The sequence below is a fragment of the Marmota monax genome, unplaced genomic scaffold (assembly GCF_021218885.2).
Source record: "Marmota monax isolate L192 unplaced genomic scaffold, Marmota_monax_Labrador192_F-V1.1 WCK01_AAM20220418_F8-fsc00053, whole genome shotgun sequence".
NCBI lineage: Eukaryota > Metazoa > Chordata > Mammalia > Rodentia > Sciuridae > Marmota > Marmota monax.
Window position 1 is genome coordinate 3,635,329 of NW_026693153.1, and position 26,653 is coordinate 3,661,981.

The 26,653-nt window shown below is 35.5% G+C and overlaps 1 pseudogene; it reads left to right on the forward strand.

Annotated features, from left to right (window-relative positions):
* Nucleotides 1–20,767: 20,767 nt before the first annotated feature.
* Nucleotides 20,768–22,064, forward strand: LOC124100015 (nuclear autoantigenic sperm protein-like; annotated as a pseudogene).
* The last annotated feature ends 4,589 nt before the right edge of the window (nt 22,065–26,653 follow it).

Here is a 26,653-nt window from a genome sequence, read left to right on the forward strand (position 1 = left end):
GTCTGTAGGGAAGCAGAGGGGACTCCAGATCCCCACCTCCCCTTAACACCAGCGGCGACACCCAAGATCTTAGCCGCCAGTTTCTGGGGGCGTGCCCACCAAAGGGGTCCTGAAAAATTTAACTGTTGGTTCCCAGATCACCCCACCACAGCACTGGGGCTTAATTGAATGACAGAGAGGGTGTTCATCGTTCGGGATATAGGACACGCGGTGGGGCTGCAAGTGTAATCAGATCCTTGGGGAACCGCCTCTGGTGAACAGGACCTGGCTGGCTGGCTGGGAGGAGGAACAGGGGGAGGGGCCGGATAAGTGAAAGGGCTCTGGACTAACAGGATTGAGAGACTCCCAGGAGCCACCGTACAGGGATTTCTGTCAGCACATAGAGGGCAGAAGCTCAGCTCAGAGGGCACAGCTCCGCCTATTGGAAGAGAAGAAAATGGGATGCAGCCATAGAGCAGGGGATGCCAGCATGGCAGAGATCTGATGTCATCGGAGAGCGGCCGAGGAGAAAACTTCATCGGTGCCAGCGGCGACGGAAACAGTTGGTCCCCTGGTAGGGAGGGTGAGTCACAGATACCCGAGTCTCTCTCGCTTTGTCGTTGAGCCAGAGGCGAGGAGAGGGGCCGCCGCCCACTCCCGCAAGGTAGGAAGACCTGCGACCAACCTGCAGATCAGGCCCAGCGGTCTGCAGGCGTGGTAAGAGGGGCAGGGCAGAGCCACCGCCCGCGCTGGCAAGGTAAGCAGACCTGCGACAGACCTGTGGATCAGGCCCAGCGGCCTGCCAGCGTGGTACACACTCCACCCCAACTGGAGTAGGGGCAGAGCAGAGCCTTAGCCCGCGCCCAGATCAGGCCCAGCGGCTCGCCTGTGTGGTGGTCAAGTGACCCCAATTGGAGTGGGGGCGGAGCGGAACTGACACCCTTGCCCACAAGGTGGGCAGACCTGCGACCAACCTGCAGATCAGGCCTAGCGGTCCCCGGGCGTGGTAGGAGGGGCAGGGCAGAGCCTTCGCCCCCACCTGCAAGGTAGGCAGACCTGCGACAGAACAGCGGATCAGGCCCAGGGGTCCGCGGGCGTGGTAGACACCTCACACCAATTGGAGGAGGGGCAGAGCAGAGCCCCTGCCCGCACCTGCAAGGGAGAATTTTCAACTATACAAGAGCAACATAAATATATAGGGGGGGGAAAAATTTCAAAAACACAACAGTTTCACCAAGAAGAAAGAAACGCAAGCAGTATGAAAAGACAAGGAAAGAAAGGACTACAAGCAATGCAGGTCAGCTCAACTTTAGAAGAGGTAACAGCTGCAGCAGATGGAATGTCAGATAAAGAATTCAGGATATATATGCTTCAGATGATCTGGAGTATCAAGGAAGAAATTAGACAGCAAAATCAGACAATGAAAGATCACTTCGACAAGGAATTACACAAACAAATCCAGGAAGCAAAGGATCAACTATACAGGGAGATAGAGGTTATAAAAAACAAACAAACAGAAATCCTAGAAATGCAGGAAGCAATAAACCAACTTAAAAACTCAATTGAGAGTACTACCAGCAGAGTAGAACACTTAGAAGATAGAACATCAGACAATGAAGACAAAGTATTTCAACTTGAAAAGAACATAGACAGCTCAGCAAGACTGTTAAGAAACCATGAGCAGAACATCCAAGAAATATGGGATAACATTAAGAGACCAAACTTAAGAGTCATTGGGATACAGGAAGGTATAGAACTCCATACCAAAGGAATGAGCAATTTATTTAATGAAATAATACGAGAAAACTTCCCAGACTTGAAGAATGAGACAGAATCCCAAATTCTAGAAGCCTACAGGACGCCGAATGTGCAAAATTATAAGAGATCCACACCTAGACACATTATAATGAAGATGCCCAACATACAGAATAAGGAGAGAATTTTAAAAGCTACAAGAGAAAGGAAGCAGATTACATTTAGGGGCAAGCCAATCAGGATAACAGCTGATCTTTCAACACAGACTCTGAAAGCTAGAAGATCCTGGAATAACATATTTCAAACACTGAAAGAAAATGGGTTCCAACCAAGAATTGTGTATCCAGCGAAATTAAGCTTCAGGATGGAAGATGAAATTAAAACCTTCCACGACAAACAAAAGTTAAAAGAATATGCAGCTAGAAAACCATCTCTTCAAAACATCCTCAGCAAAACATTACAGGAAGAGGAAATGGAAAATAACAATGAAAACCAACAGTGGGAGGTAGGACAGTAAAGGGGGGGGAATAATCAAAGAGGAAAACAAACCATGTTTAGTAACATAAATAAACAAATATGGCTGGAACAACAACCCATATCTCAATAATAACCCTAAATGTTAATGGCTTAAACTCACCAATTAAGAGACACAGGCTAGTAGAATGGATCTCAAAACAAGACCCAACAATATGCTGCCTACAGGAGACGCATTTGATAGGAAAAGACATACATAGGCTGAAGGTGAAAGGTTGGGAAAAATCATATCACTCATATGGACTTCGGAAAAAAGCAGGAGTGTCCATACTCATATCAAATAAAATAGATTTCAAGCCAAAGTTAATCAAAAGGGATAAAGAGGGACACTACATACTGCTTAAGGGAACCATACACCAACAAGACATAACAATCATAAATATATATGCCCCAAACAATGGCGCAGCTATGTTCATCAAACAAACTCTTCTCAAGTTCAAGAGTCTAATAGACCACCATACAATAATCATGGGAGACTTCAACACACCTCTCTCGCCACTGGACAGATCTTCCAAACAAAAGTTGAATAAGGAAACTATAGAACTCAATAACACAATTAATAACCTAGACTTAATTGACATATATAGAATATACCACCCAACATCAAGCAGTTACACTTTTTTCTCAGCAGCACATGGATCCTTCTCAAAAATAGATCATATATTATGTCACAGGGCAACGCTTAGACAATATAAAGGAGTAGAGATAATACCATGCATCCTATCTGACCATAATGGAATGAAACTGAAAATCAACGATAAAAGAAGGAAGGAAAAAGCATACATCACTTGGAGAATGAACAATAGGTTACTGAATGATCAATGGGTTATAGAAGACATCAAGGAGGAAATTAAAAAATTCTTAGAGATTAATGAAAACACAGACACAACATATCGGAATCTGTGGGACACATTGAAAGCAGTTCTAAGAGGAAAATTCATTGCTTGGAGTTCATTCCTTAAAAAAAGAAAAAACCAACAAATAAATGATCTCATGCTTCATCTCAAAATCCTAGAAAAAGAAGAGCAAAACAACAGCAAAAGAAGTAGAAGGCAAGAAATAATTAAAATCAGAGCTGAAATTAATGAAATCGAAACAAAAGAAACAATTGAAAAAATTGACAAAACTAAAAGTTGGTTCTTTGAAAAAATAAACAAAATCGACAGACCCTTAGCGATGCTAGCGAAGAGAAGAAGAGAGAGAACTCAAATTACTAGCATACGGGATGAAAAAGGCAATATCACAACAGACACTTCAGAAATACAGAAGATAATCAAAAATTATTTTGAATCCTTATACTCCAATAAATTAGAAGATAGTGAAGGCATCGATAAATTTCTGAAGTCATATGATCTGCCCAGATTGAGTCAGGAGGATATAGACAACCTAAACAGACCAATATCAATCAAGGAAATAGAAGAAACCATCAAAAGACTACCAACTAAGAAAAGCCCAGGACCGGATGGGTATACAGCAGAATTTTACAAAACCTTTAAAGAGGAACTAATACCAATACTTTTCAAGCTACTTCAGGAAATAGAAAAAGAGGGAGAACTTCCAAATTCATTCTACGAGGCCAACATCACCCTGATACCTAAACCAGACAAAGACACTTCAAAGAAAGAAAACTTCAGACCAATATCTCTAATGAACCTAGATGCAAAAATCCTCAATAAAATTCTGGCGAATCGGATACAAAAACATATCAAAAAAATTGTGCACCATGATCAAGTAGGATTCATCCCTGGGATGCAAGGCTGGTTCAATATACGGAAATCAATAAATGTTATTCACCACATCAATAGACTTAAAAATAAGAACCATATGATCATCTCGATAGATGCGGAAAAAGCATTCGACAAAGTACAGCATCCCTTTATGTTCAAAACTCTAGAAAAACTAGGGATAACAGGAACATACCTCAATATTGTAAAAGCAATCTATGCTAAGCCTCAGGCTAGCATCACTCTGAATGGAGAAAAATTGAAGGCATTCCCTCTAAAATCTGGAACAAGACAGGGATGCCCTCTCTCACCACTTCTGTTCAACATAGTTCTCGAAACACTGGCCACAGCAATTAGACAGACGAAAGAAATTAAAGGCATAAAAATAGGAAAAGAAGAACTTAAATTATCACTATTTGCAGATGATATGATTCTATACCTAGCAGACCCAAAAGGCTCTACAAAGAAACTATTAGAGCTAATAAATGAATTCAGCAAAGTGGCAGGATATAAAATCAACACGCATAAATCAAAGGCATTCCTGTATATCAGCGACAAATCCTCTGAAATGGAAGTGAGGACAACCACTCCATTCAAAATATCTTCAAAAAAAATAAAATACTTGGGAATCAACCTAACAAAAGAGGTGAAAGACTTATACAATGAAAACTACAGAACCCTAAAGAGAGAAATAGAAGAAGATCTTAGAAGATGGAAAAATATACCCTGTTCATGGATAGGCAGAACTAACATCATCAAAATGGCGATATTACCAAAAGTTCTCTATAGGTTTAATGCAATGCCAATCAAAATCCCAAAGGCATTTCTTGTAGAAATAGAGAAAGCAATCATGAAATTCATATGGAAAAATAAAAGACCTAGAATAGCAAAAACAATGCTAAGCAGGAAGTGTGAATCAGGCGGTATAGCGATACCAGACTTCAAACTATACTACAGAGCAATAGTAACAAAAACAGCATGGTACTGGTACCAAAACAGGCGGGTGGACCAATGGTACAGAATAGAGGACACAGAAACCAATCCACAAAACTACAACTATCTTATATTTGATAAAGGGGCTAAAAGCATGCAATGGAGGAAGGATAGCATCTTCAACAAATGGTGCTGGGAAAACTGGAAATCCATATGCAACAAAATGAAACTGAATCCCTTTCTCTCGCCATGCACAAAAGTGAATTCAAAATGGATCAAGGAGCTTGATATCAAATCAGAGACACGCCGTCTGATAGAAGAAAAAGTTGGCTACGATCTACATACTGTGGGGTCTGGCTCCAAATTCCTCAATAGGACACCCATAGCACAAAAGTTAATAACTAGAATCAACAAATGGGACTTACTCAAACTAAAAAGTTTTTTCTCAGCTAAAGAAACAATAAGAGAGGTAAATAGAGAGCCTACATCCTGGGAACAAATCTTTACTCCTCACACTTCAGACAGAGCCCTAATATCCAGAGTATACAAAGAACTCCAAAAATTAGACAATAAGAGAACAAACAACCCAATCAACAAATGGGCCAAGGACCTGAACAGACACTTCTCAGAGGAGGACATACAATCAATCAACAAGTACATGAAAAAATGCTCACCATCTCTAGCAGTCAGAGAAATGCAAATCAAAACCACCCTAAGATACCATCTCACTCCAGTAAGATTGGCAGCCATCATGAAGTCAAACAACAACAAGTGCTGGCGAGGATGTGGGGAAAAGGGTACACTTGTACATTGCTGGTGGGACTGCAAATTGGTGCAGCCAATTTGGAAAGCAGTATGGAGATTTCTTGGAAAGCTGGGAATGGAGCCACCATTTGACCCAGCTATTCCCCTTCTTGGTCTATTCCCTAAAGACCTAAAAAGAGCATGCTACAGGGACACTGCTACATCGATGTTCATAGCAGCTCAATTCACAATAGCAAGACTTTGGAACCAACCCAGATGCCCTTCAATAGACGAATGGATTAAAAAATTGTGGCATTTATACACAATGGAGTATTACTCTGCATTAAAAAATGACAAAATCATAGAATTTGCAGGGAAATGGATGGCACTAGAGCAGATTATGCTAAGTGAAGCTAGCCAATCCCTAAAAAGCAAATGCCAAATGTCTCCTTTGATATAAGGAGAGTAACTAAGAACAGAGTAGGGACGAAGAGCATGAGAAGAAGATTAACATTAAACAGAGATGAGAGGTGGGAGGGAAAGGGAGAGAAAAGGGAAATTGCATGGAAATGGAAGGAGACCCTCAGGGTTATACAAAAGAACATACAAGAGGGAATGAGGGGAAAGGGAAAAATAATACAAGGGGAAGAAATGAAGGTCAATAGGGGGGGTAGAGAGAGAAGAAGGGTGGGGAGGGGAGGGGAGGGAGGAGGGGGGATAGTAGAGGATAGGAAAGGCAGCAGAACACAACAGACACTAGTATGGCAATATGTAAATCAATGGATGTGTAATTGATGTGATTCTGCAATCTGTATATGGGCTAAAAATGGGAGTTCATAACTCACTTGAAGCAAAGTGTGAAAGATGATATATCAAGAACTATGTAATGTTTTGAACAACCAACAAAAAAAAAAAAAAAAAAAAAAAAAAAAAAAAAAAAAAAAAAACCACTCTAAGATTTCATCTCACTTCAGTCAAAATGGCAGTTATTTTGAAGACAAACAACAATAAGTGTTGGCGAGAATGTGGGGAAAAAGGTACACTTATACACTGCTGGTGGGACTGCAAATTGGTGCAGACAATATGAAAAGCAATATGGAGATTTTTTGGAAAATTGAGAATGGAATCACCATTTGACCCAGGTGTGCCTCTCTTCGGTCTATACCCAAAGGACTTAAAAGCAGCATAATACAGGGACACAGCCACATCAATGACTATAGCAGCACAGTTCACAATAGCTCAACTGTGGAACCAACATAGATGCCCTTCAATAGATGAACGGATAAAAAAAAAACATGGCATATATACACAATGGAATATTAACACAGCAATAAAAGAGAATAAAATCATGGCATTTGCAGGTAAATGAATGGAGTTAAAGAAGATAATGCTAAGTTAGCCAATCCCAAATAACTAAATGCTGAATGTTTTCTTTGATATAAGGAGGCTGATTCATATTGGGATAAGGAGAGGGAGCATGGGAGGAATAGAGGAACTCTAGATATGGGAGAAGGGTTGAAGGAGAAGGGAGGGGGCATGAGGTTAGAAATGATAGTGAAATGTGATGATCATTATTATACAAGTACATGTATGAAGACACAAATTGGTGTGAATGAAAAAATGTTATATTCTTTGTATATAACCAGAGATATGAAAAACTGTGCTCTATATGTGTAATAAGAATTGCAATGCATTCCCCCTGTCACATATAAATAAAAAAATAAAAATCCAAATCCAATATTTTTGGTACGTATTTTGTGTTAAAACGTGGCTCTTGTTGAACTCGATGAGAACTCAGAAAACCTCAATAGGTTTTTTGGGGGGTATTTAGATTTATATATATTAATTTAAAATAACACTAACTTTTTCAATATAAGTGGAGAGAAAAGTGACTTTTACTCCTAATTTAAAAGAGAATAGGTATTATTCTACTTTAGTGTTTATAAATGTATTTACATATTTATTTGATTAAGAATAGGTGGGAGCAGGCAAGGCAACTTTGATACCACTTTTTTTTTATAGATTTGAGATCTGAGATTTATACAAGATAACTAAACTGCTTGAGACATGTACCTAGAGAATATCTGAGAGTTGGCATAAAAATTCAGGTTTGATATTTTCAAATGTGATCTTCTGAATATATAAATGATTGAAAATAAAGACATTCACTAGGTCATCCTACAAAACTACTGAATCAACACCCATTATGTAGGTTCCTTTTCATTTTAGCACATCTTTTTAGTGTCTGATACTTCAGGCTTACAAGTAGCATGATATATTTTTGCCAAATATTAACTGGTTAGTGTATTCTCTACAATTTCAATATATACAAATTTCTTCACAACTTAATAGTTTTAGGATCAAGGGCTTGCTTATATAAATAATTAATTTAAGGCATACTTTTTTTTTTTGCTAATTATGAGCATAGCCAGGAATGAAAGATCAGGGACTGTGACATATGATTCAAAATCAGAGCACTCTAGACAGGTGTCCCTATATTGAGGTGGAGGACCTATGAGGTCTGCCAACAATGTCTACAATGGCTGGAATTTAAATATAACCTGTGGAAGAACTAGAGGTTTCACAAAATATCCTATACTGAAAAGAAAATGATCATTTACTGTTCATTAGAGTTTCCATTTCTGTAAAAGCATCCTTTGTAGTGTCCTTTATCACACTTCACAGTGTACCAGAGGCACCCTCTGGAGCCACTGAGATTGATGAGGAGCCTGCACTCTTTCACATAAAGCTTTCTAAAGGAACTTTCTCCCTCTGCATTTCTTATAGCTGTTCACCAAGAGGATGGAAGTTTGTATCAAATTCACTTTGGTTGCTTCATGCTTGTTGGAAAATTAGACCGAAAGCCTTTATGAATCATGTTGGAAAGTTTTAAGATTCTTACTTAATTAAGGTGAGAACTCAGAAAAACTCAATGTTATTTCAGATAATTTGATCTTCTAACATTTATTATATATGTTCGCTGTTCTCAGATTTTTTTTAGTTATAGATGAACACAATATCTTTATTTTGTTTATTTATTTTTATGTGGTGCTGAGGATCAAACCCAGTGCCTCACATGTGTGAGGCAAGCACTCTGCTACTGAGCCACAACCCCAGCCCTTAGGGTTTGTTTTTTACGTGGTAATAATATTATCTAGTTTTGATTTTTTTTAACATTTCTGCAACACTCTAAATTATGCTTGTTGTTTTATATATTTAAAAAAATTGTTTGCTCACCAAAATATACTCTTAATGGGAGGACTTCAATTCCTTTTTTTCCCCCAAAATTGGATTTCTCAACTAGGGCACTATTGACATTTTAATCTAAGTGATTTTTTGTTTTTGTTGTTGCAGTGGGTTGTCCTTGGCATTGTAGAATGGTTAGCCTTACACCCTGTTCTGTCTTCATTAGATACTGGTAGTCACCCATTCCCCCACCTCCAACTGTAATGACCAAGAGTGTCTCTACACATAGCCAAATGTCCCTTACATAAAGCAGGTTCTTATCAGGAACAATTGTTTCTCCAGGGAATATTCTTAACAACTATGAACAGAAATATTACTAGCAAACACAGGGCAGTCCCCACAGGAAATAGCTTTTTCTAATATTATGTGAAAAGTCCTAAAGTTGAGCAGCCCAGTTTCTAAGTTTGCCATTATTCTATGTTTGAAGGTAGAATACTGTATTGACTTTTTAGGATGAAAGATTTTGGAAAACTTCAACTGTGGTTTAGGTGTGTGGTAGAGAGTAAAACAAGATGTGCAACTGTGTAATTAAAAAAAAAAACGTAGTTGTAGATGAACAACATTCCTTTATTTTATTTGTTTTTATGCTGTGCTAATTTTTAATTTAATTTCCTATCTCCCAGCTGTCTGGGCCCAGGTCTATCTGTCAGATTCTTTCTTGCTCCTTCACTTAGCAACACTCAACCCATAGTAGAGTCAGAAATATTTCCTCTCATTGTGCATTGCTTCATATTTTACTTTTTCTTTGTTCTCAGTGAAAAAACATAAATCCTAGCTTTTCATAATATTGAAGAGCAAAATCGAACATCAAACATCAAACATTAGGTTATTCCTCTAAGACTAGATTTTTCTTTTTTTGGTAAGGAAGAGGTACCAGGGATTGAATTTAGGGGAACTTGATCACTGAGCCACATCCCTAGACCTATTTTGTATTTTATTTAGAGATAGGATCTCACTGAGTTGCATAGTGCCTCACTTTTGCTGAGGCTGGCTTTAAAGTCAAGATCCTCCTGTCTCAGCAACCTCCTGAGCTGCTGGGGTTACAGGTGTGTGTACCTCAATTTCTGAGTGACTAAATTGTACATGATAGAAAGACATCTCTTTTAATAAAAAAAAAAACCTTAATTTTTACTAAGTTTCATGAATTTCAACAGGAAATTCAATTCTTTGAATAATGCTATATGGTAGTTCTCTCTCCTGTTAAAACTTTGACTATCTGAATATACAATAACAAAAAACATCAAATTTTAGTAAGAAATTTAATGAGTAGTGGATAAATATTAGTTTTCTCCCAAATTAGACATTAATTGTGCCTGCACAGAAAGATATAGCAGTTTCCTGGACCATCACCACCTGTGCAAAGCTGAATCCTTTCAGTCACCTGTGCAAATATTAGGGTGTTTTTTGCCTTGGTCTCAGATTTAGCAATCCCCTCCTTTCAATGTTCCAATAATTAAACTGACTAGATTTTCTCAGGCTAGTACTGGGCAGGTATTAATCAGTGTGTGCTCCCTCTTCCTTTCTGGCCCACACAGCAGGCACTGGGTCTTATAAATGGGTTAAAAATCATCTCTATTATATCCTGAAAGAGCAGCTATCTCTCCACCAACACCCACCTAGTGCCCGGGTGCTTAAACAGTACTCTGTGTAGTCATTGCCTTCTGAGAATCTATGGGCCATGAAGTCATCACAGCCTCCTTAGCCAGCTCTCCACTTGTGGCTTTGTATCAAATAATCCTTCTAATCCTGCCAAATGAAGGCAATGTATTTTTTCCCCTGAGAATTCACAACTTTCTTTTTTTTGCTCTTGCTTTAAAAAAAAATAACTTTTCCAATGCTGGCCCGACAGCCATTGCCAATTCTCATTAGATTCCTTTCCCTAGACATATTTATAAAGCTTTCTCTGCCAATCCTGCATTCCAATTTCACTTCTCTCTGTTGCATATCCTGTTATTATTTTGTGAACCAACTATTTTTCAAGAGTAGCTTTTTCACCTCCTTCTTAAATGTTGTTGACAAAGTTGTAAAATAAGCTATAAGAATCAGATTTTTTAAAAGAAGTCTTTATCATTGAGGATTTGCTCCCCAATTATTAATCTCATCCTTGCTGCCTATTTTCTGAGTCCCTCATAGTTTGTAATTTAATCACATTCTGATAATTAGGTCCTTTGTTACATAACCACCTCATATTCTGTAATTGATGTTCTTTCATCACAAATGTGACTTGAGTTACACTCCTGTTTTATTTTTGTCTTATTCATATATGGATAAGCTTCTAGATTTAGTTTCTTGGTTTTTAGAGCTCTTCTGTGATTCTAGATATAGCTATCTAGGGAGCCTGCTGTTTGCCTCTGCTCATCTGTACCTTTGTGCATGACTTTGAATTAAAACTGGTTTCTCTAATTCAGTCAGATGGGCCTCATTTCTGCCTTCTACTTTGGAGTTGAGACAAAGTACCATAAGCCAAGCCTCTGGAAAATGTGAAGCAGTCTTTTGCAATAATTTGCCATTTTTGCTCTAACAAGAATAACTTAAAATTGTAAAGATCTAGAAACACACATGACTCAGAAGTCATGGTACATATGACTAGAGTCATGACTCTGAAATATTTTGGCACATAATTTTGAAAAGCTAATAAAACAAATATTTTCTTCAGAAAAAAAAATTAAATTTCAAAGCTTACTGACAACGAAGACCTTTCACAAACAACTTAGATCCATCACCACAAAGTTAAAAACCCCTGAACTGGTGATACAAAGTATCATGAATCAAGTGGGGATTTTCTACATAGACTCTAATTGTTTTATAAGGTATCTAATAGATTTCATTATCCTCCCCAAAATGGCACCAATCCTATATAATGGTAAAATTTTTCTGGTGTTTTTGCACTGATCTTATCATGTTAAATTAATATGCAATGAATAAAGGTAGTTTGGAAGTATTTAGTCTTTTTGAAACAGAATAAGAACATTGTAATACTTGTGAGACTTACTGATTGGTACTTCCTTTTGACAATTTATAGGAAAAATGTGAAAATTTAAAGGAAACTTGAGTGTGTGTGTGTATATATATATATATATATATATATATATACATATATATAGTAAGTTGAGAATTTCAGAATTAGAAAAAAATTAAGAGATGTTTTTATTCAGTTAGTATTTTATATTGAAGAAAACGTTTTCATTAAATAAACTCATATTGAATAGCTACCATCAATTAAATAAAAATCAAATTCAATACGAATCTTTGATTTTGAAAAAAATAGTAAAATATAGGAAGGACTTGCAGTCTGATCATTAGTTTTCCTTGCAAGTTAAATATCTTTCTTTGGCCATAGGAATTTAACACCAAAAATATCAAAAACAGAACATAATACAAAATTACTACCTTAAACTTGTATCTAATTCTATCTTATTCTACTTTTATACCTGGTAATTCACAGAAAGTATATTAACTGGTAGAGCTGTAGCTCCTTGAGCAGTGATGGTCTTGGTGTCTCAATGGAATGGGTACTCCTTACAGAAATTGTAGAAGATCAGTGACAAGGCTCTGAGATGAGTGACATGAGAAAATCTAGAGTCAATAAGATATGATAGAACATTCCAGCGTCAATAAGATATGATAGAACATTCCAGCATTGGCACACATTCCAATAAATCAAGAAAGCATTTCAAACCTTGGGCATAGAAGTTGTTATACAAAGAAAAAAAAAATTATTTTCAGAAGCTTGTACTGAGTGCTGCCAGACACCACAGCAAAAACTCAATACTACGTGAGGGAAGGGAATAGAGGCAACATCTGGTGTCAGCTTTGCCAATGAGCCTCTCAGAGATGCAGGTGTCCAGAGCCCGTGGTTTGTGAATATAGGCCAGACTGGGAAATACCTTAACATATGTAGGTTAATTGTGAAACTATGTTTAGAATAGCTGGGGGAAATTACAATATGTAAATTTTTTCACCCTTAGAAGAGCATTTGAAATACTGCTGCCTTCTGGCAAAGTTCATCAATTTGTAGTGGTGACAGCCTCCATCACTAGGTCTTATTTGAAAAGCTTTTTCTTTCTCATCCAGCATATTCAAACTCTTAATTTACAGTTCCCCTTGGGGCCCCACATTTTTGGATGGACAGTGTTACATGGAGGTGGTATCTACTGATGGCACATCCTGGACTATCTCTCAAGAGCAGGCTCCCCTATCCAGTGCCACAACAGAAGCATAAGCCTTCTCCCAGGAAAGACTTTCTCAGTTCCACATTTGCTTTTGTTGGAAATTCATCCACGAGGGTATTCTGAAGTAAAATCACAGTGAGCTTCTGCCATGTGCTTCTTATCACTCTGCCTTTCCTTTTGACTAATGCAAAAATATGATAACATTTCATGGGCTGCATATATTACTACAGTAGGATTTTTTTTCTAGAGTGAGATATCACTGGTGTTTTTGTTTCTCTTTTAGAAATAAAAGAGATGAAATTATGACAGCTTAAAATATCTGTAGTTCAACTTTTTCCTATCCAATGTACTTTGTATCAGAATCAAATACTTTTTAAAATTTCAATTTCTGCTTGCATTCTGTCTCAGATAGTTTTCTACTACAACCTTTAGGTTTAGAATTGTGCAGTCTTTCATAATTCAAATGAGTTTTCATAATCCATATCTCTGTGTCTATCAAGATCATCTGCTATTCAAAAAAAGCATTTAAACATTCACTGTATACATACATAGAATAATTCTTCCCAGAAGTTATTTTAACATGAGATATTCTCTCAACAATCTAGTTACCATTCACCCATTGTTATCATATCTGAATCTTTCTTAAAATACCTTGTTTCTTATCATCCTTTAAAGGTTTACTTTTTTCCTTTGATTTTACCCTTCCTCCCTCCCTCTCTTTCTTTCTTTTTCTTTTGTTGTTTAATTATATTGAGGATTGAACCCAGGTCTCGAACATGCTAGATAATTTAAATATTACTGAGATACATCCCAGATCCTTTTAAAAATTATATTTATATTTTGAGACAGGGTCTCACTAGATTGTCCAGAACAGCCTGAAACTTGTGATCCTCCTGTCTCAGCTACTTGAGTAACTGGGATTACAACCCTGTGCTACTGTGCCTGCCTCCCTTAAAATTTTAATTCTATTGCCTCCGGATTTTAATTCTGTGTTGCCTCAGAATTCTCAGAAACTAACAGAATTTATCAGAATACAAATCATGACACCTCAAAATTCAACTAATAAATATTTTAAATCATCTTAATCAATTCCATTCAAATTTGTTCCAATTATGTGAATATGGGAGCTTTGTTTCATAGCTTTAAGTACTCCAAGCTCAGAATTCCACAAACTTTAAACTTCTAGGGATAATAAAAGAAATTGGAACGTTATCTCAGACTATCAGGGGACATTGTTATTAGTGTCTTGGATAGCAAATCAATCTATTGGCCTTCCCTCCTGGAGGAAGAAACTATCTTTCTATTCCAAGGATGTTTTCTATAAAAACACATTTGAACAGATTTTCTGGAACAAATTTGTCAAAACTTGTGCAGAAATACTAGAGACACATGTAGAATTATCTATTGACATTTTTTAGGTAGTATCCACCAAAAGAGGACCAAAGGACAGCAATAGTATTCCTACTATACAAAAGAGGCAATTGGGAACATCAAATTCAAGACCTTGCTTCTTGTTTATTATTAAAACACCACCAGAACTCACCTTCATTATACCAAATGTTTCAACCTGCATAAAATGCCTTGCTTCAATTTATGTAACATGTATTTTTTTAAAAAAATTCAACACTCAAGCAAATATTTGGGCATTTGTTTAAATCTGTCTATCCTACATTGTAATACATCTGTTATCACTAATGTACCCCTTAAAAATGGTGGAAGAGAATTCTAAGTACATCAATAGGCTGGAGCTCAAGTGAAGGAGGAAGAGAGGTGTTAAGCTGCATGAACCTAGTTTATCGTCATCAAATCACCACACTCCCTTTTTGTTGTTGTTGTTGGAATGAGATATAACGAGAGAATATAATTTAGGAATGACTATCCTTGTAACCCTTGTGGCAATCAGGAGTAGAGAATGACAATTAGTAGGAGTATTATAAGTATTATATATATATATATATATATATATATATATATATATATATATGATATTTTCCGTCATATTTTAATGATTTATGGATAATATTACTTGTTTTTCTGCCTATACATATGTGCATGTCTATCAGCATGAAGGGAATTGTCCCTTTTTCCTTCCTTCTCAACATTGTCAGTATCTGGTATTACCAATCAATGATGTATAGGTAGACAGAGTAATATTCATTATTTAGAGCAGGCAGTTTGAGTGCTACTTTAAACTGTAAACATTGTTGTATCAGAAAGGCATATGTGATTTTACATCAAACAAGAATATTAGGGAAATTCCAAGATTGGTTTAGAACCCTTGTGGCTACTGGATCCCCAAATATATCTGTTTGGTCTCATCTTTAGAATTATTACTGTTTGGCATTTTGTGCAATTTATTTATGTTCTTAGCTTTTGAGTTAATTCTGTTACTACTTTTCTCATACCTATTTGGACCCATTAATTACCATTTAATCCCAACAGTGAACATATTGCCACCCATTTTTAATTTCGTTTTTAATTCAACGTTTTTTAATTAGCAATAAAATTTTATGTTTATTGTGTATGATATTTTGTTTTAGTTATATATTGTGGAATGGCTAAATCAATCCTATTTTTATATGCATTTTGGGTGAACACTTAATATTTACTCTCTCAGTGACTTTTGAAGTACAGAATACACTGTTATTAAGTATAACTATAATGCTGCCTAATCGATTTTTTGAATTATGCCTTTGTCTAATTGAAATGGAGGATATAAAAGACCACTTCAATGAAGAAATAGAAATAGTATAAAGAAATTAAACAGAAGTTTAAGAAAAACAAAAGGAGACAGAAGCATGGTGCAGGGTCAAAGTAAAAGAGGCTGCTTGTCTGAGCTGTCAGCTTTATTTATATCAATAGATTACATTAGGTCATTGGCATCATTAGTACATATTATCCATTGTATAAAGTTATTGTTATGCAGGCAGGTTAGGGTGCGGTGCCATAATTGTGTTGTATAACAAGAGTGTTTCTTTATTCCCAAAAGCTGAGTGTCTGGGATTAAGGTCAAGCCTGATAAGTCTCTAGCACAGAGCATTCTCATGAAGGACATTACCATAGCAGCTAGGCATTGAGCATGTATTAGTTATCTTATTAGTTCCTGGGAGAAACTGCAGAATATTCCAATTGTGGAAAACAAAACACTTGTTATTCCTTGGGACTTTACACACAAGAGAAAAATTTGCTGTTTTGTTCATTTCCACAGCCAGAATACTTACACAGAACTCCTGGAAATAATAGACAAGAGGCACCAAATTAAAAACTCACTTGAAAGCATCACTAATAAATCAGATTGCATAGAAAATAGAACTTCAGCCTTCTAGATAGACCACAGGCCTTGAAGAAAAACACGAATTTGAGTATATAATATATAATAAAGGGAAAAACAATAAAATATGATCAAATTGTATAATAAATCTTGAACAACATCAAGAGACCAAATTTGAGAAGCATTGGGATAGATTAGAATATAGCAATACCATCTAAAGGCATTAAGAATATTTTCAATGAGATTTTCCAAGAAAAATTTCCCCACCTCTTAAATGAGGTATACATACAGATACAAGAGGCATACAGGACTGCAAATAGACCAGACAAAAAGAGAAGTTCTCCAAGACACATCACAATCAAAATGCCAAAAGTAATAAATAAGGAAAAAATATTAAAATCTGCAAGAGATTTAGAGACAAACTCATAAGTCTCATTTCTAACTTCTCAATTCACACACTAAAATCAAGGAGGGCCTAGACTGAGATAGTCCAAATTATAAAGGCAAACAAATGCCAAAATTTTGCTTTACTCAGCAAAAAATCTTTTTCATATTCAATGAGAAAATAAAATATTTCCATGACAAAGATAATCTAAAAGAATACATGACAACCAAGCCAGCACTACAAAGAATCCTCGAAGAAATATTGGACACAGAGGAACAACAACAACAACAACAAAAAATGCAAAACAAATAAGTAAAGGTCAGTAGAAGACTAATGAGGTAAATGGGAATTAAGACAGAAATAAATATAACAAAAAAACAAAATGGCAGCATATCAAAACATACCCATAATAACACTGAATATAAATGGGCTCAACTCTCCAATTAAAAGACACAGACTAGCAGAATATATCCCAAAACAATATTCAACTACATCATATTGGCAGGAGTCTCATCTCATAGGCAAAGATGGTCACAGCCTGAAGTTGAACCTTCCAGGATGAAAAAAGTATTCCACACAAATGGAGTTCAAAAACAAGCCAAAAGCTATTCTCATAGCTTACAGAGCTGATTTCAGGCAAAAATTAATGCAAAGAAGGCCATTACATCCTGGAAAGAGAATAATCCATTAATAAGATATAAAAATAATAAATATATGTGCTCCATATATCAGTGTACCAAATTACATTTACAAAAGATAGTCCTTGACATTAAATCCCAGGTAGACCCCGATACAGTAATACTGGATAATTTCAATAAACCCTTATCACCAATAGACAGATCATCAAAGCATATAATCAATAAAGATATATACAACTTAAATAATACTATAAATCAAATGGACTTAATAGAATTTACAGAATTATTTCATCCCCAAACAACTAAACTAACCTTCTTCTCAGCAGCTCATGAAATCTTTTCCAAAATAGATCATATTCTAGGTCACAATACAAGTCTAAGAAAATACAAAATGTTCAATGTAATCCCATAAATTCTATCATATCATAAAGGAATAAAACTAGAAATCAACAGCAAGAAAAAAATAGAAAAACACATAAATACATGGAAATTAAACAATACTCTTTTAAATGAAGAATATATCAAAGAAGAAATGAAAGAAAAAAAACTAAGAAATTCTTAGAAACAAACAAAAACAAAGATGCATCATATCAAAACCTTTGGGGCAGAATGAAAGCTGTACTAAGAGGAAAATTCATTGCTCTGAGTATAATTTTAAATTCTCTATTTAAAAAAAATAGAGAAAGCCTAAATAAATAAGCTTATGCTCTACCTCAAAGTATTAGAAAAAAGAACAAAATAACTCTAGTCATTGGAAGACAAGAAATAACAAGACTCAGAGTTGAAATTAATGAAATTGAGAATAAAAAAACAATACACAGGATCAATGCAAAAGAGTTGGATCTTCAAAAAGGTAAATAAGATCAATAAGCCCTTAGCCAAACTAACCAAAAGAAAGAGATGACACAAGTCAACGATATTAGAGATAAAATGGGAGACATTACCACAGATACTTCTGAAATCCAGAGGATCATTAGAAACTAATTTGAAAATTTGTACTCCATTGAACTGTAAAATCTAGTAGACATTGGTAGATTTCTAAACATATATGATCTGCCCAAATTGAACCAGGAAGATATAGAAAGCCAAAATAGATCAATATACAAGTAATGACATTGAAACAGCAATTAAAAGCCTTCCAACAACGAAAAGCCCAGGACAAGATGGATTCTCAGCAGAGTTATACCAGACCTTTAAAGAAGAACTAATTCCAGGCTATTTTAAATTATTCCACGAAATTGAAAGAGAAGGAACACTCTCCAAAATATTCTATAAAACCAGTATAACCCTGATTCCAATACCATAGACCCATCTAGAAAATAAAAGTATAGCCCAAATCTCTGAAAACAGATGCAAAACATCCTTAACAAAATATCAGCAAACTGTATTAAATAACATATTAAAAGAATAATACACCATGATCAAGTGAGCTTTATCCCAGGGATGCTAGCTGGTTCAACAAATGCAAATGAATCATTTGATCAAATCGATATGCAGAAATATATGCAGAAAAGGCCTTCGATAAAATACATCAACTATTCATGGTAAACACACTGCAAAAACTTGGAATAGAAGGATACTACCTCAAAATTATAAAGGTTATATACAAGAAACACATAGCCAACATAATGCTGAATAGAGAAACACCAAAAACTTTTCCTCTAAAATTAGAAACAGTTAAGGTTGTCCACTTTCACCACTTTTATTCAATATATGTTTTGATCTGTGCGCGGCGGCACATACTTGTAATCCCAGCACCTCCGGAGGCTAAGGCAGGAGGATTGTGAGTTCAAAGCCAGCTATGGGAAAAAGTGAGACACTAAGCAATTCAGTGAGACCCTGTCTCTAAGTAAATTACAAAATAGGCCTGGGGATGTGGTTCAGTTGCTGAGTAGCCCTGAGTTCAATCCTTGGTACCAAACCCCCCCAATATATATATATATATATATATATACACACACACACATATACACACACACACGCACACACACACATACACAAGAACTAAGTATAATATGAACTATAGAACTATACATATATGTATACATATACATATATATACAAGAAATATATATATATGTGTATATGTGTGTGTGTGTGTGTGTGTGTGTGTGTGTGATGCTTAGTTCTTGAAATTAGCTAGATCAACAAGGGAAGACAAGAAAATTAAAGGAATACAAATATAAAAAGAAGTCAAACTATTTCTGTTTGCTGATGACATGATCCTGAATCTAAAAGACCAAAAATTAAAAAAAAAAACCTCTACCAGAATACTTCCAGAGCTGATAAATGAATTTAGCAAAGTAGCAAGATACAAGATCAATACTTATCAATGAATAGTTTCTCTATACTTCAGTAGTGATTTGGCTGAGAAAGAATTCAGGAAAACCACCCCTTCAGAGTAGCCTTAAAAAAAAGAAAAGAAAAATAAAGAAAACTGGGAAATTATTCTATTCAAACTATAGAATTCTGAAGAAAGAAATAAAAGATGACTTCCGAAGATGGACACACCTCCATCTTGGATAGGCAGAATAATATAATCAAAACAGTCATATGACCAAAAGCAATATACACATTCAATGTAGTCCCCATAAAACTAGCAATGATGTTCTTCACAGAACAATAAAAAAAGTCCTAAAACTCACTTGGAATAATGAGAGACCTGGAATAGTCAAAGCAATTCTGAGCAAGAAAAGTTATGCAGGAGGCATCACATCATCCAAACTCAAATTATACTATAGAATTATAGTAGCAAAAATAGCATGGTATTGGCATCAGAATAGACCATGAAAACCAATGGAATTGTGCAGAAGGCAAAGACACAAACTCCAATTTATATAGCTGTCAGATACTTGACAATGGTGCAAAGAATATACATTGGAGAAAGACAGCCTTTTAAACAAATGGTGCTAGGAAAACTGCATATCTACATGAATTTTTATCCCTGTCTTTCACCCTGCACAAAAGTCAAATCAAAATATTTCTGAGACTTATAAATTAGACCAGAAACCTTGCAACTACTAGACGAAAACATAGGGTTAACACTCCATCCTATAGCTGCAGGCACTTACTTTCTCAGCAATTATCATAAAGCTCAAGAAATAAAACCAAGAATCAATAAGTGGGATGGCATCAAATTTATAAGGTTTTGAACATCAAAGGAAAAATATGAGTGAAGAGAGAGCCTATGAAATGGGAGAAACTCTTTGACAGCTATTCCTCTGATAGGGGTCTTATATTCAGAATCTGTAAAGAATTCAAAAAAGAAAATAAATAGCTCCATAATCTACCATTCTCTGTCCCCTAATAAATCTCTGGCTTCCAAGTTTCCTTCTGTTTTCCTCACAGGTTCCATTCTGCTCACCGGTCCACCCTTGAGAGGAACCATGGACACAGAGTCCACAGCCATCACCTTGGAACTGGTTTCCACTGACAAGATTCAAGAAGCTCTAGCTCTTTCTACCTCTGCAGATAAAGTAAGGAACCTAGATGTGACTTGTGAAGCTAAAAAACTATTGGGATTAGGACAGAAACATCTGGTGGTGGGTGATATTCCAGAAGCTGTCAAAGAATTCTAGGAAGCAGCTAGCCTTTTAGGTAAGAGGTATGGAAAATCACAATTGGAATCTGCAAGAATGGAGAATGGTGTGTTGGGAAATGCCTTAGAAGGTGTTCATGTTGGAAGAGGAAGAAGGAGGAAAAACAGAAGATGAATCTCTGGTAGAAAATAATGATAATGTAGATGAAACTGAAGTCTCAGAAGTGGAAGTTAAAGAAAATGACAAGGCAGAAGACACACCAAATGAAACAATTCTTGAAAATAGTCTCTCCAAGAAAATTAAGGAAAGGAGATTGGGAATCTAGAGCTTCTTGAGATATGTTGGACTTAGCAAAGATCTTTTTTAAAAGCCAATAAACAAAAGAATCCCAGCTTTATGCTTCTCAGGAACATATTAAACTTGGAGAAGTTTGTGTTGAATCTGAGAATTATATCCAGGCTATGAAGTGTTCCAGACATCCCTAAATCTCCAAGAGCAGTGTCTAGAAGCCCATGATTGTCTTCTTACAGAGACACTACCAGCGGAGTTTGGCCTATGGATATAACTCTCAGTGTGATGAAGCAGTGGCACAGTTCAACAGATCTATTGAAGCCATTGAGAAGAGAATGGCTGTACTAATGAACAGATGAAAGAGGCTGAAGGACCACCTACTGAATATGAGAAAGAAATTGAGGAGTTGAGGAATTACTACCTGAAATTAGAGAAAAGATAGAAGATGCAAAAGATTCCCAGCCTAGTGGGAAATGTAGCTGAATTGGCTCTGAAAGCTACTCTGGTGGGGAGCTCTAGTCCAGGTTTCACTTGTAGTTTAGGAGATGCTTCAGTTTCCATGATTGACAGTAGAAAATCAACAGATGCTGCTTCCTCATCAAGTTGTGTGACTGATATTTCCCACTTTTTCAGAAAGAAGAGGAAACCAGAGGAAGAGAGTCCCTGGAAAGATGATGCAAAGGAAATCAAACAGAAGCAAGAGGTGAATGGAGGCAGCGGGGATCCTATTCCCAGTGGAAATGAAGTTTCCAAAAACATGGAGGAAGAAGAGGCTGAGAATCAGGCAGAAAGCTGGGCAGCACTGGAGGGGACAGTGTAGGCTGGAGCTATAACTGAAAGCACTGCAAGTTGAGAGGGAAAAGCACCTTCCTCCCAAGAGAAAGTGTTTTTGTATATAATTTTTTTTTCACCTTGGGGGATTATTTTTTAATAACTTCAGTGAAGATTGTAAGAAGAAGAAAAGAAGAAGAAGAAGAAGAAGAAGAAGAAGAAGAAGAAGAAGAAGAAGAAGAAGAAGAAGAAGAAGAAGAAATATAGCCCAATTAATAAATGGGCAGAAGTTCTAAACAGAAACTTCTCAAAAGAAGAAACACAAATGGCCAAGAAATATATAAAAAAAAAAATGTTCAAAATCTCTAGCAGTTAGGGAATAGCAAATCAAAGTTACACTAAGGTTTCATCTCACTTTACTCAGAATTGCAATTATTAAGAATAAATAATAATAAATGTTGGCAAAGATGTGGAGAAAAAGGAAACTATTATATTGTTGTTGGGACTGAAAATTTGTTCAACTGTACTGGAAAGCAGTATGGAAATTCCTCCATAAACTAGCAATGAAACCACCATATGACCAAGATACTTCAATTGGTGTTTATCCAGAAGATCTAAAATTAGCATTCCATAGAGGTACAACCATGTCAATGTTTATAGCAGCAACAATCACAATAAACAAGTTATGGAATCAACCCAGGTGACTAAATAGATTACTGGATTAAGAAAATGTGGTGTATATATACATTCATACAAGGGAGTTTTACTCAGTCTCAAAGAAGAATGAAATGGTGTCATTAACCAACAAATGAACGGAAATAGAGAAAATCACACTAAAGGATATAATCCTGATTTGGAAAACCAAAGGTTGAATATTTTCTCTCCCATGGGAAAGCTAGAGCAAAAAAAAAAAAAAAAAGAAGGAAAGAAGACAGTTGGGGATCAGATATCATAAAGACAAAAGGAGGATTAGTAGAGTAGAAGAAGGAGGATGAGAGTGAGAGGGGAAGGAAAGGAAATGAAGGATAAATGGAAGGGATTTAACAAAATCATGCTAGATTCATATGCAAAAATGTCAAAAGGAATTTCACTTTTATTCATTTGTAGGATAAGGAAGTTTAGCAGAGGAGAGAGAATACAAAGAGAGAATAGGAGAGGACAAGTGGGGAATGGTTTGGAAATCAGATTCCTTGCACTAGTGATTTGGTCAATATGAATCAAATTACTATGTGTTATTATGGTGTTCTAATAAAAATATATTTTTAAAGCTGCGAGTACTTGGGAATAGTATGTATTAAATTATTTGGTGTAGGTTTTTGCATACATCTATAAAAACTATTTGTTCAGTCTTTTATATTATTATACAGTTTTTATTTGGGGAATAGTAATAATTAAAATAAATATGTTTAACTCTTCTAAGTTGATGTAGATCTTTCTTTTACATATTTTGAGATCAATACATTAGGTCCATCTAGCTTGAACATTTTTATTTCTGGCAAGACTCTTTTTGTGGTCTGATAATAATATAGATATCCCATATTGCTTTTATATCTTTTTTTCTTTCTTGTCATGTCCCTAGAATACTTCATTTTCTTTATACTGATATTTATGTATGTTTGTATTTTATATTTTTCTTCTAACAATGTAAGAGCATATTTTAATCCAATCTCAAAAATATTGATCACTAAATTCAATACATTTAAATTTATTATGATTGTTATAATATTTTCATTTATTTACAAGATAAATTGGTATTATCCTTCACGTACATTTTTTATCATTTTTGTTTATTCTTTTTTCCTTATTCATCTTGAATTGTTATTTTTTTCTCATCCTATTTATTCCCATTGGTGGTTCGGTAGTAACATATTTTAGTGCTATTCCTTTTGAGTTCCTTTACATTTTTATGTGTATAACATTAGAATGTCCAAATTATTAATGTGGCTACCATTTACTTGAACAATGAGAAGACACTGGACAACTCCTCATACATGTTTATACCTCATATAACACTGTTGTAATTCATTGTAGTTCTATCTCAAAATACTAACATTAATCCTACATATTAGACATTATTTTTTTGGTATGGTAAGTATGAGTTTAGATTTTCACACAATTATACACATTTCTTTGATCATTATTTATTTTTGCCTTTCTCCCTCCTGAAGGACAAAACTTTAGAAATTTCTTTGTTGTACATCATCAGTATATACTTGAAAAAATATTTCCCAGTTTTAAATAATAATTTATCTGGGCACATTATTATGTTAGGAGGAGAGTTATGTGTAGCTATGCTACACACACACACACACACACACTCATCCTTCAGTCTATTTAAAAAATTTTCCATTTATACATTTTCAGTAATTTAAAATATTCTGTACTTGAATTAGCTTCTTTTTCAATGTGTCTAAGTTGTTTCTTAATCCATTGGATGTTTTTTATTTAAAATATTATCATTTTGCTTTTATAATCTCTCTTTAGTTCTATTTCTGATTAGTAATTTTTGGTAGACACGTATACTTATTCATGGCAGTTTAAAAACATGTCTATGCCATTATATATATTATATATGATTATATCAACACCTGGAATTTTAAAGAGCCTAAAACTGTTTCTTATTTTTGGTACTATTATCATTTCAAAGATTTATTATTTTTTCATCACTTTGGTGGGTTTGTGTTCTAACATTCCAAACGAGTTTATTTTCGTAATACATGAAAGAGGAAGGAAGGACAATGCTTATAGACAAATGTCTTGCATTTGCTTCAGCCATCCTCCAGAAATGCACAAAACTCAGTACTGTTATATTTAATATCATGACCTAAAGTTTATATGACACAATTATTCTTTATCTCTTAATTTTAATAACAACCAGACTAACTTGAGACCTATGCAGTGATTTGGAGGTGGTTGAGGGTGTCGCCCAAGGGTTCACATGTCAAAATACAATATCTATTACAAGGCATTAAGAATGTAGAAACTTAATTCAATCATGTATAGAGGAAGAGCCTGGGAGGTGAGTAGGCTTAGATAAGGCCATCAGGATGGCGCTTAGGAACTGAATTCTGCTGGCTTAATAAGAAGGAGGCAAGTTACCAGAGGATAGCCAGGCATTTTGGCACACACCTGTAGTCTCAGCAACGCGAGAGGCAAAACTTAGAAACTTTAGTCAGTTTCTGTCTCAAAATATAAAATAAAATAAAATAAAATAAAGGGCTGCATATGTATCTCAGTGGTAAAGCAACCCCTGACTTCAATACCTAGTACCAAGAAACAAAACAGAGGATAAACACATATGCTCTTTGTCTCTAAGTGATGTACTGCACTGCTTTGAAATTCTGCCAGGAAGAAGACCATCATCAGATGCTGCCCCTCAACCTTGGACCTCCAAAACCTTGAGGCAAAATAAACCTCTCTTCATTAAAATTTACTCATTCAGAGTTATGTGATTTTGGCAATGAAAATAAACTAAGAGAGCTTCCTTTTGCCTTTAGCCCTCAGGCATGCAAAAGTTTCTGGAGCTTTTCTTTGATGAAGGAGTAGATCCTGTAAATATAGCTTTCCTGTGTGGATAAGGCAGCTCATCAGAGATCTCTGGCTCAGCTTTGTTTCAGCTTGGGCTCTGTTCCCAAGAGTACCAATTACTTAATAAAATTTGATTTCAAAGTATTCATTCAAGACAGCACAAACTACTTTGCAATTTCTCCACCTTTAAGTTTTAAACTTACTCATTTTTTTGTCTATTTACCTCATTTATATGAGCCCAATAAAACACACATAAATGCACACACACAAACACACACACGTATGCATACATATTTTGCATTACTAGTTCATTTTAAAGAGAGTCAAAGGCTTTTCAAGTATACTGCAACCTTCCGTATGTTCATACAAGTATTTAAATTTCTCTCATCTGAAAAATATGTCCTCTCCTTCCCACAAACACCAACATCTCCTTCCATGAGATGAGGCTCAGATGGACATTCAGGTTTTGTTTTCCAAATCAGTTCCAGATGTGGTGAGTCTCTTCAGATCTCAAGACATATACCACATTCATCATTCTATAGCCAGAGACATGTGATAATTATAATATAAACTACTCTTTTAAAAGGGAATAAACCAGAAGCTAATAGAAGCCATTGGTTGTAGCAATCTTAAAACAAAGATGGACACTTTTTTCTAGTTTGTTTTTGTTTTTGTTTTTGTTTTGGGAAGCCTCATTTCTGCTCTCTGGGAATGATTTTCAGTTCCTATCTTCACTCTCTGGGTTCTTGGTTGTTATAAGGAACATTTATGAAAATACACAACTTGATACATGTATAACATAATTAACAGTGAAGGCTAAATGTTTTCCCTTTAGTATCATTATCAAAACCAGAATGTGTTTTCTCAAAACTTTTATTTGGTATTATTGTGGAGGTACTAGTCAGGGCAATTAAACAAGAAAATGAAATAAAATTCATCCAAAGCCATTTCTATTTATAAATGACATGATCTGGTATGTAGAAATTGTCAAGTATTTCATTTAAAAAATGTAGAATTAACAAATAACTTCAGTAAGGTTATAGAGTACAAGATCAATATTCAAAAATCTATTATTATTATACACACTGGTTCATGTCTATAATCTAGTGACTCAGGAAGCTAAAGCAGGAGGAATGCAAGTTT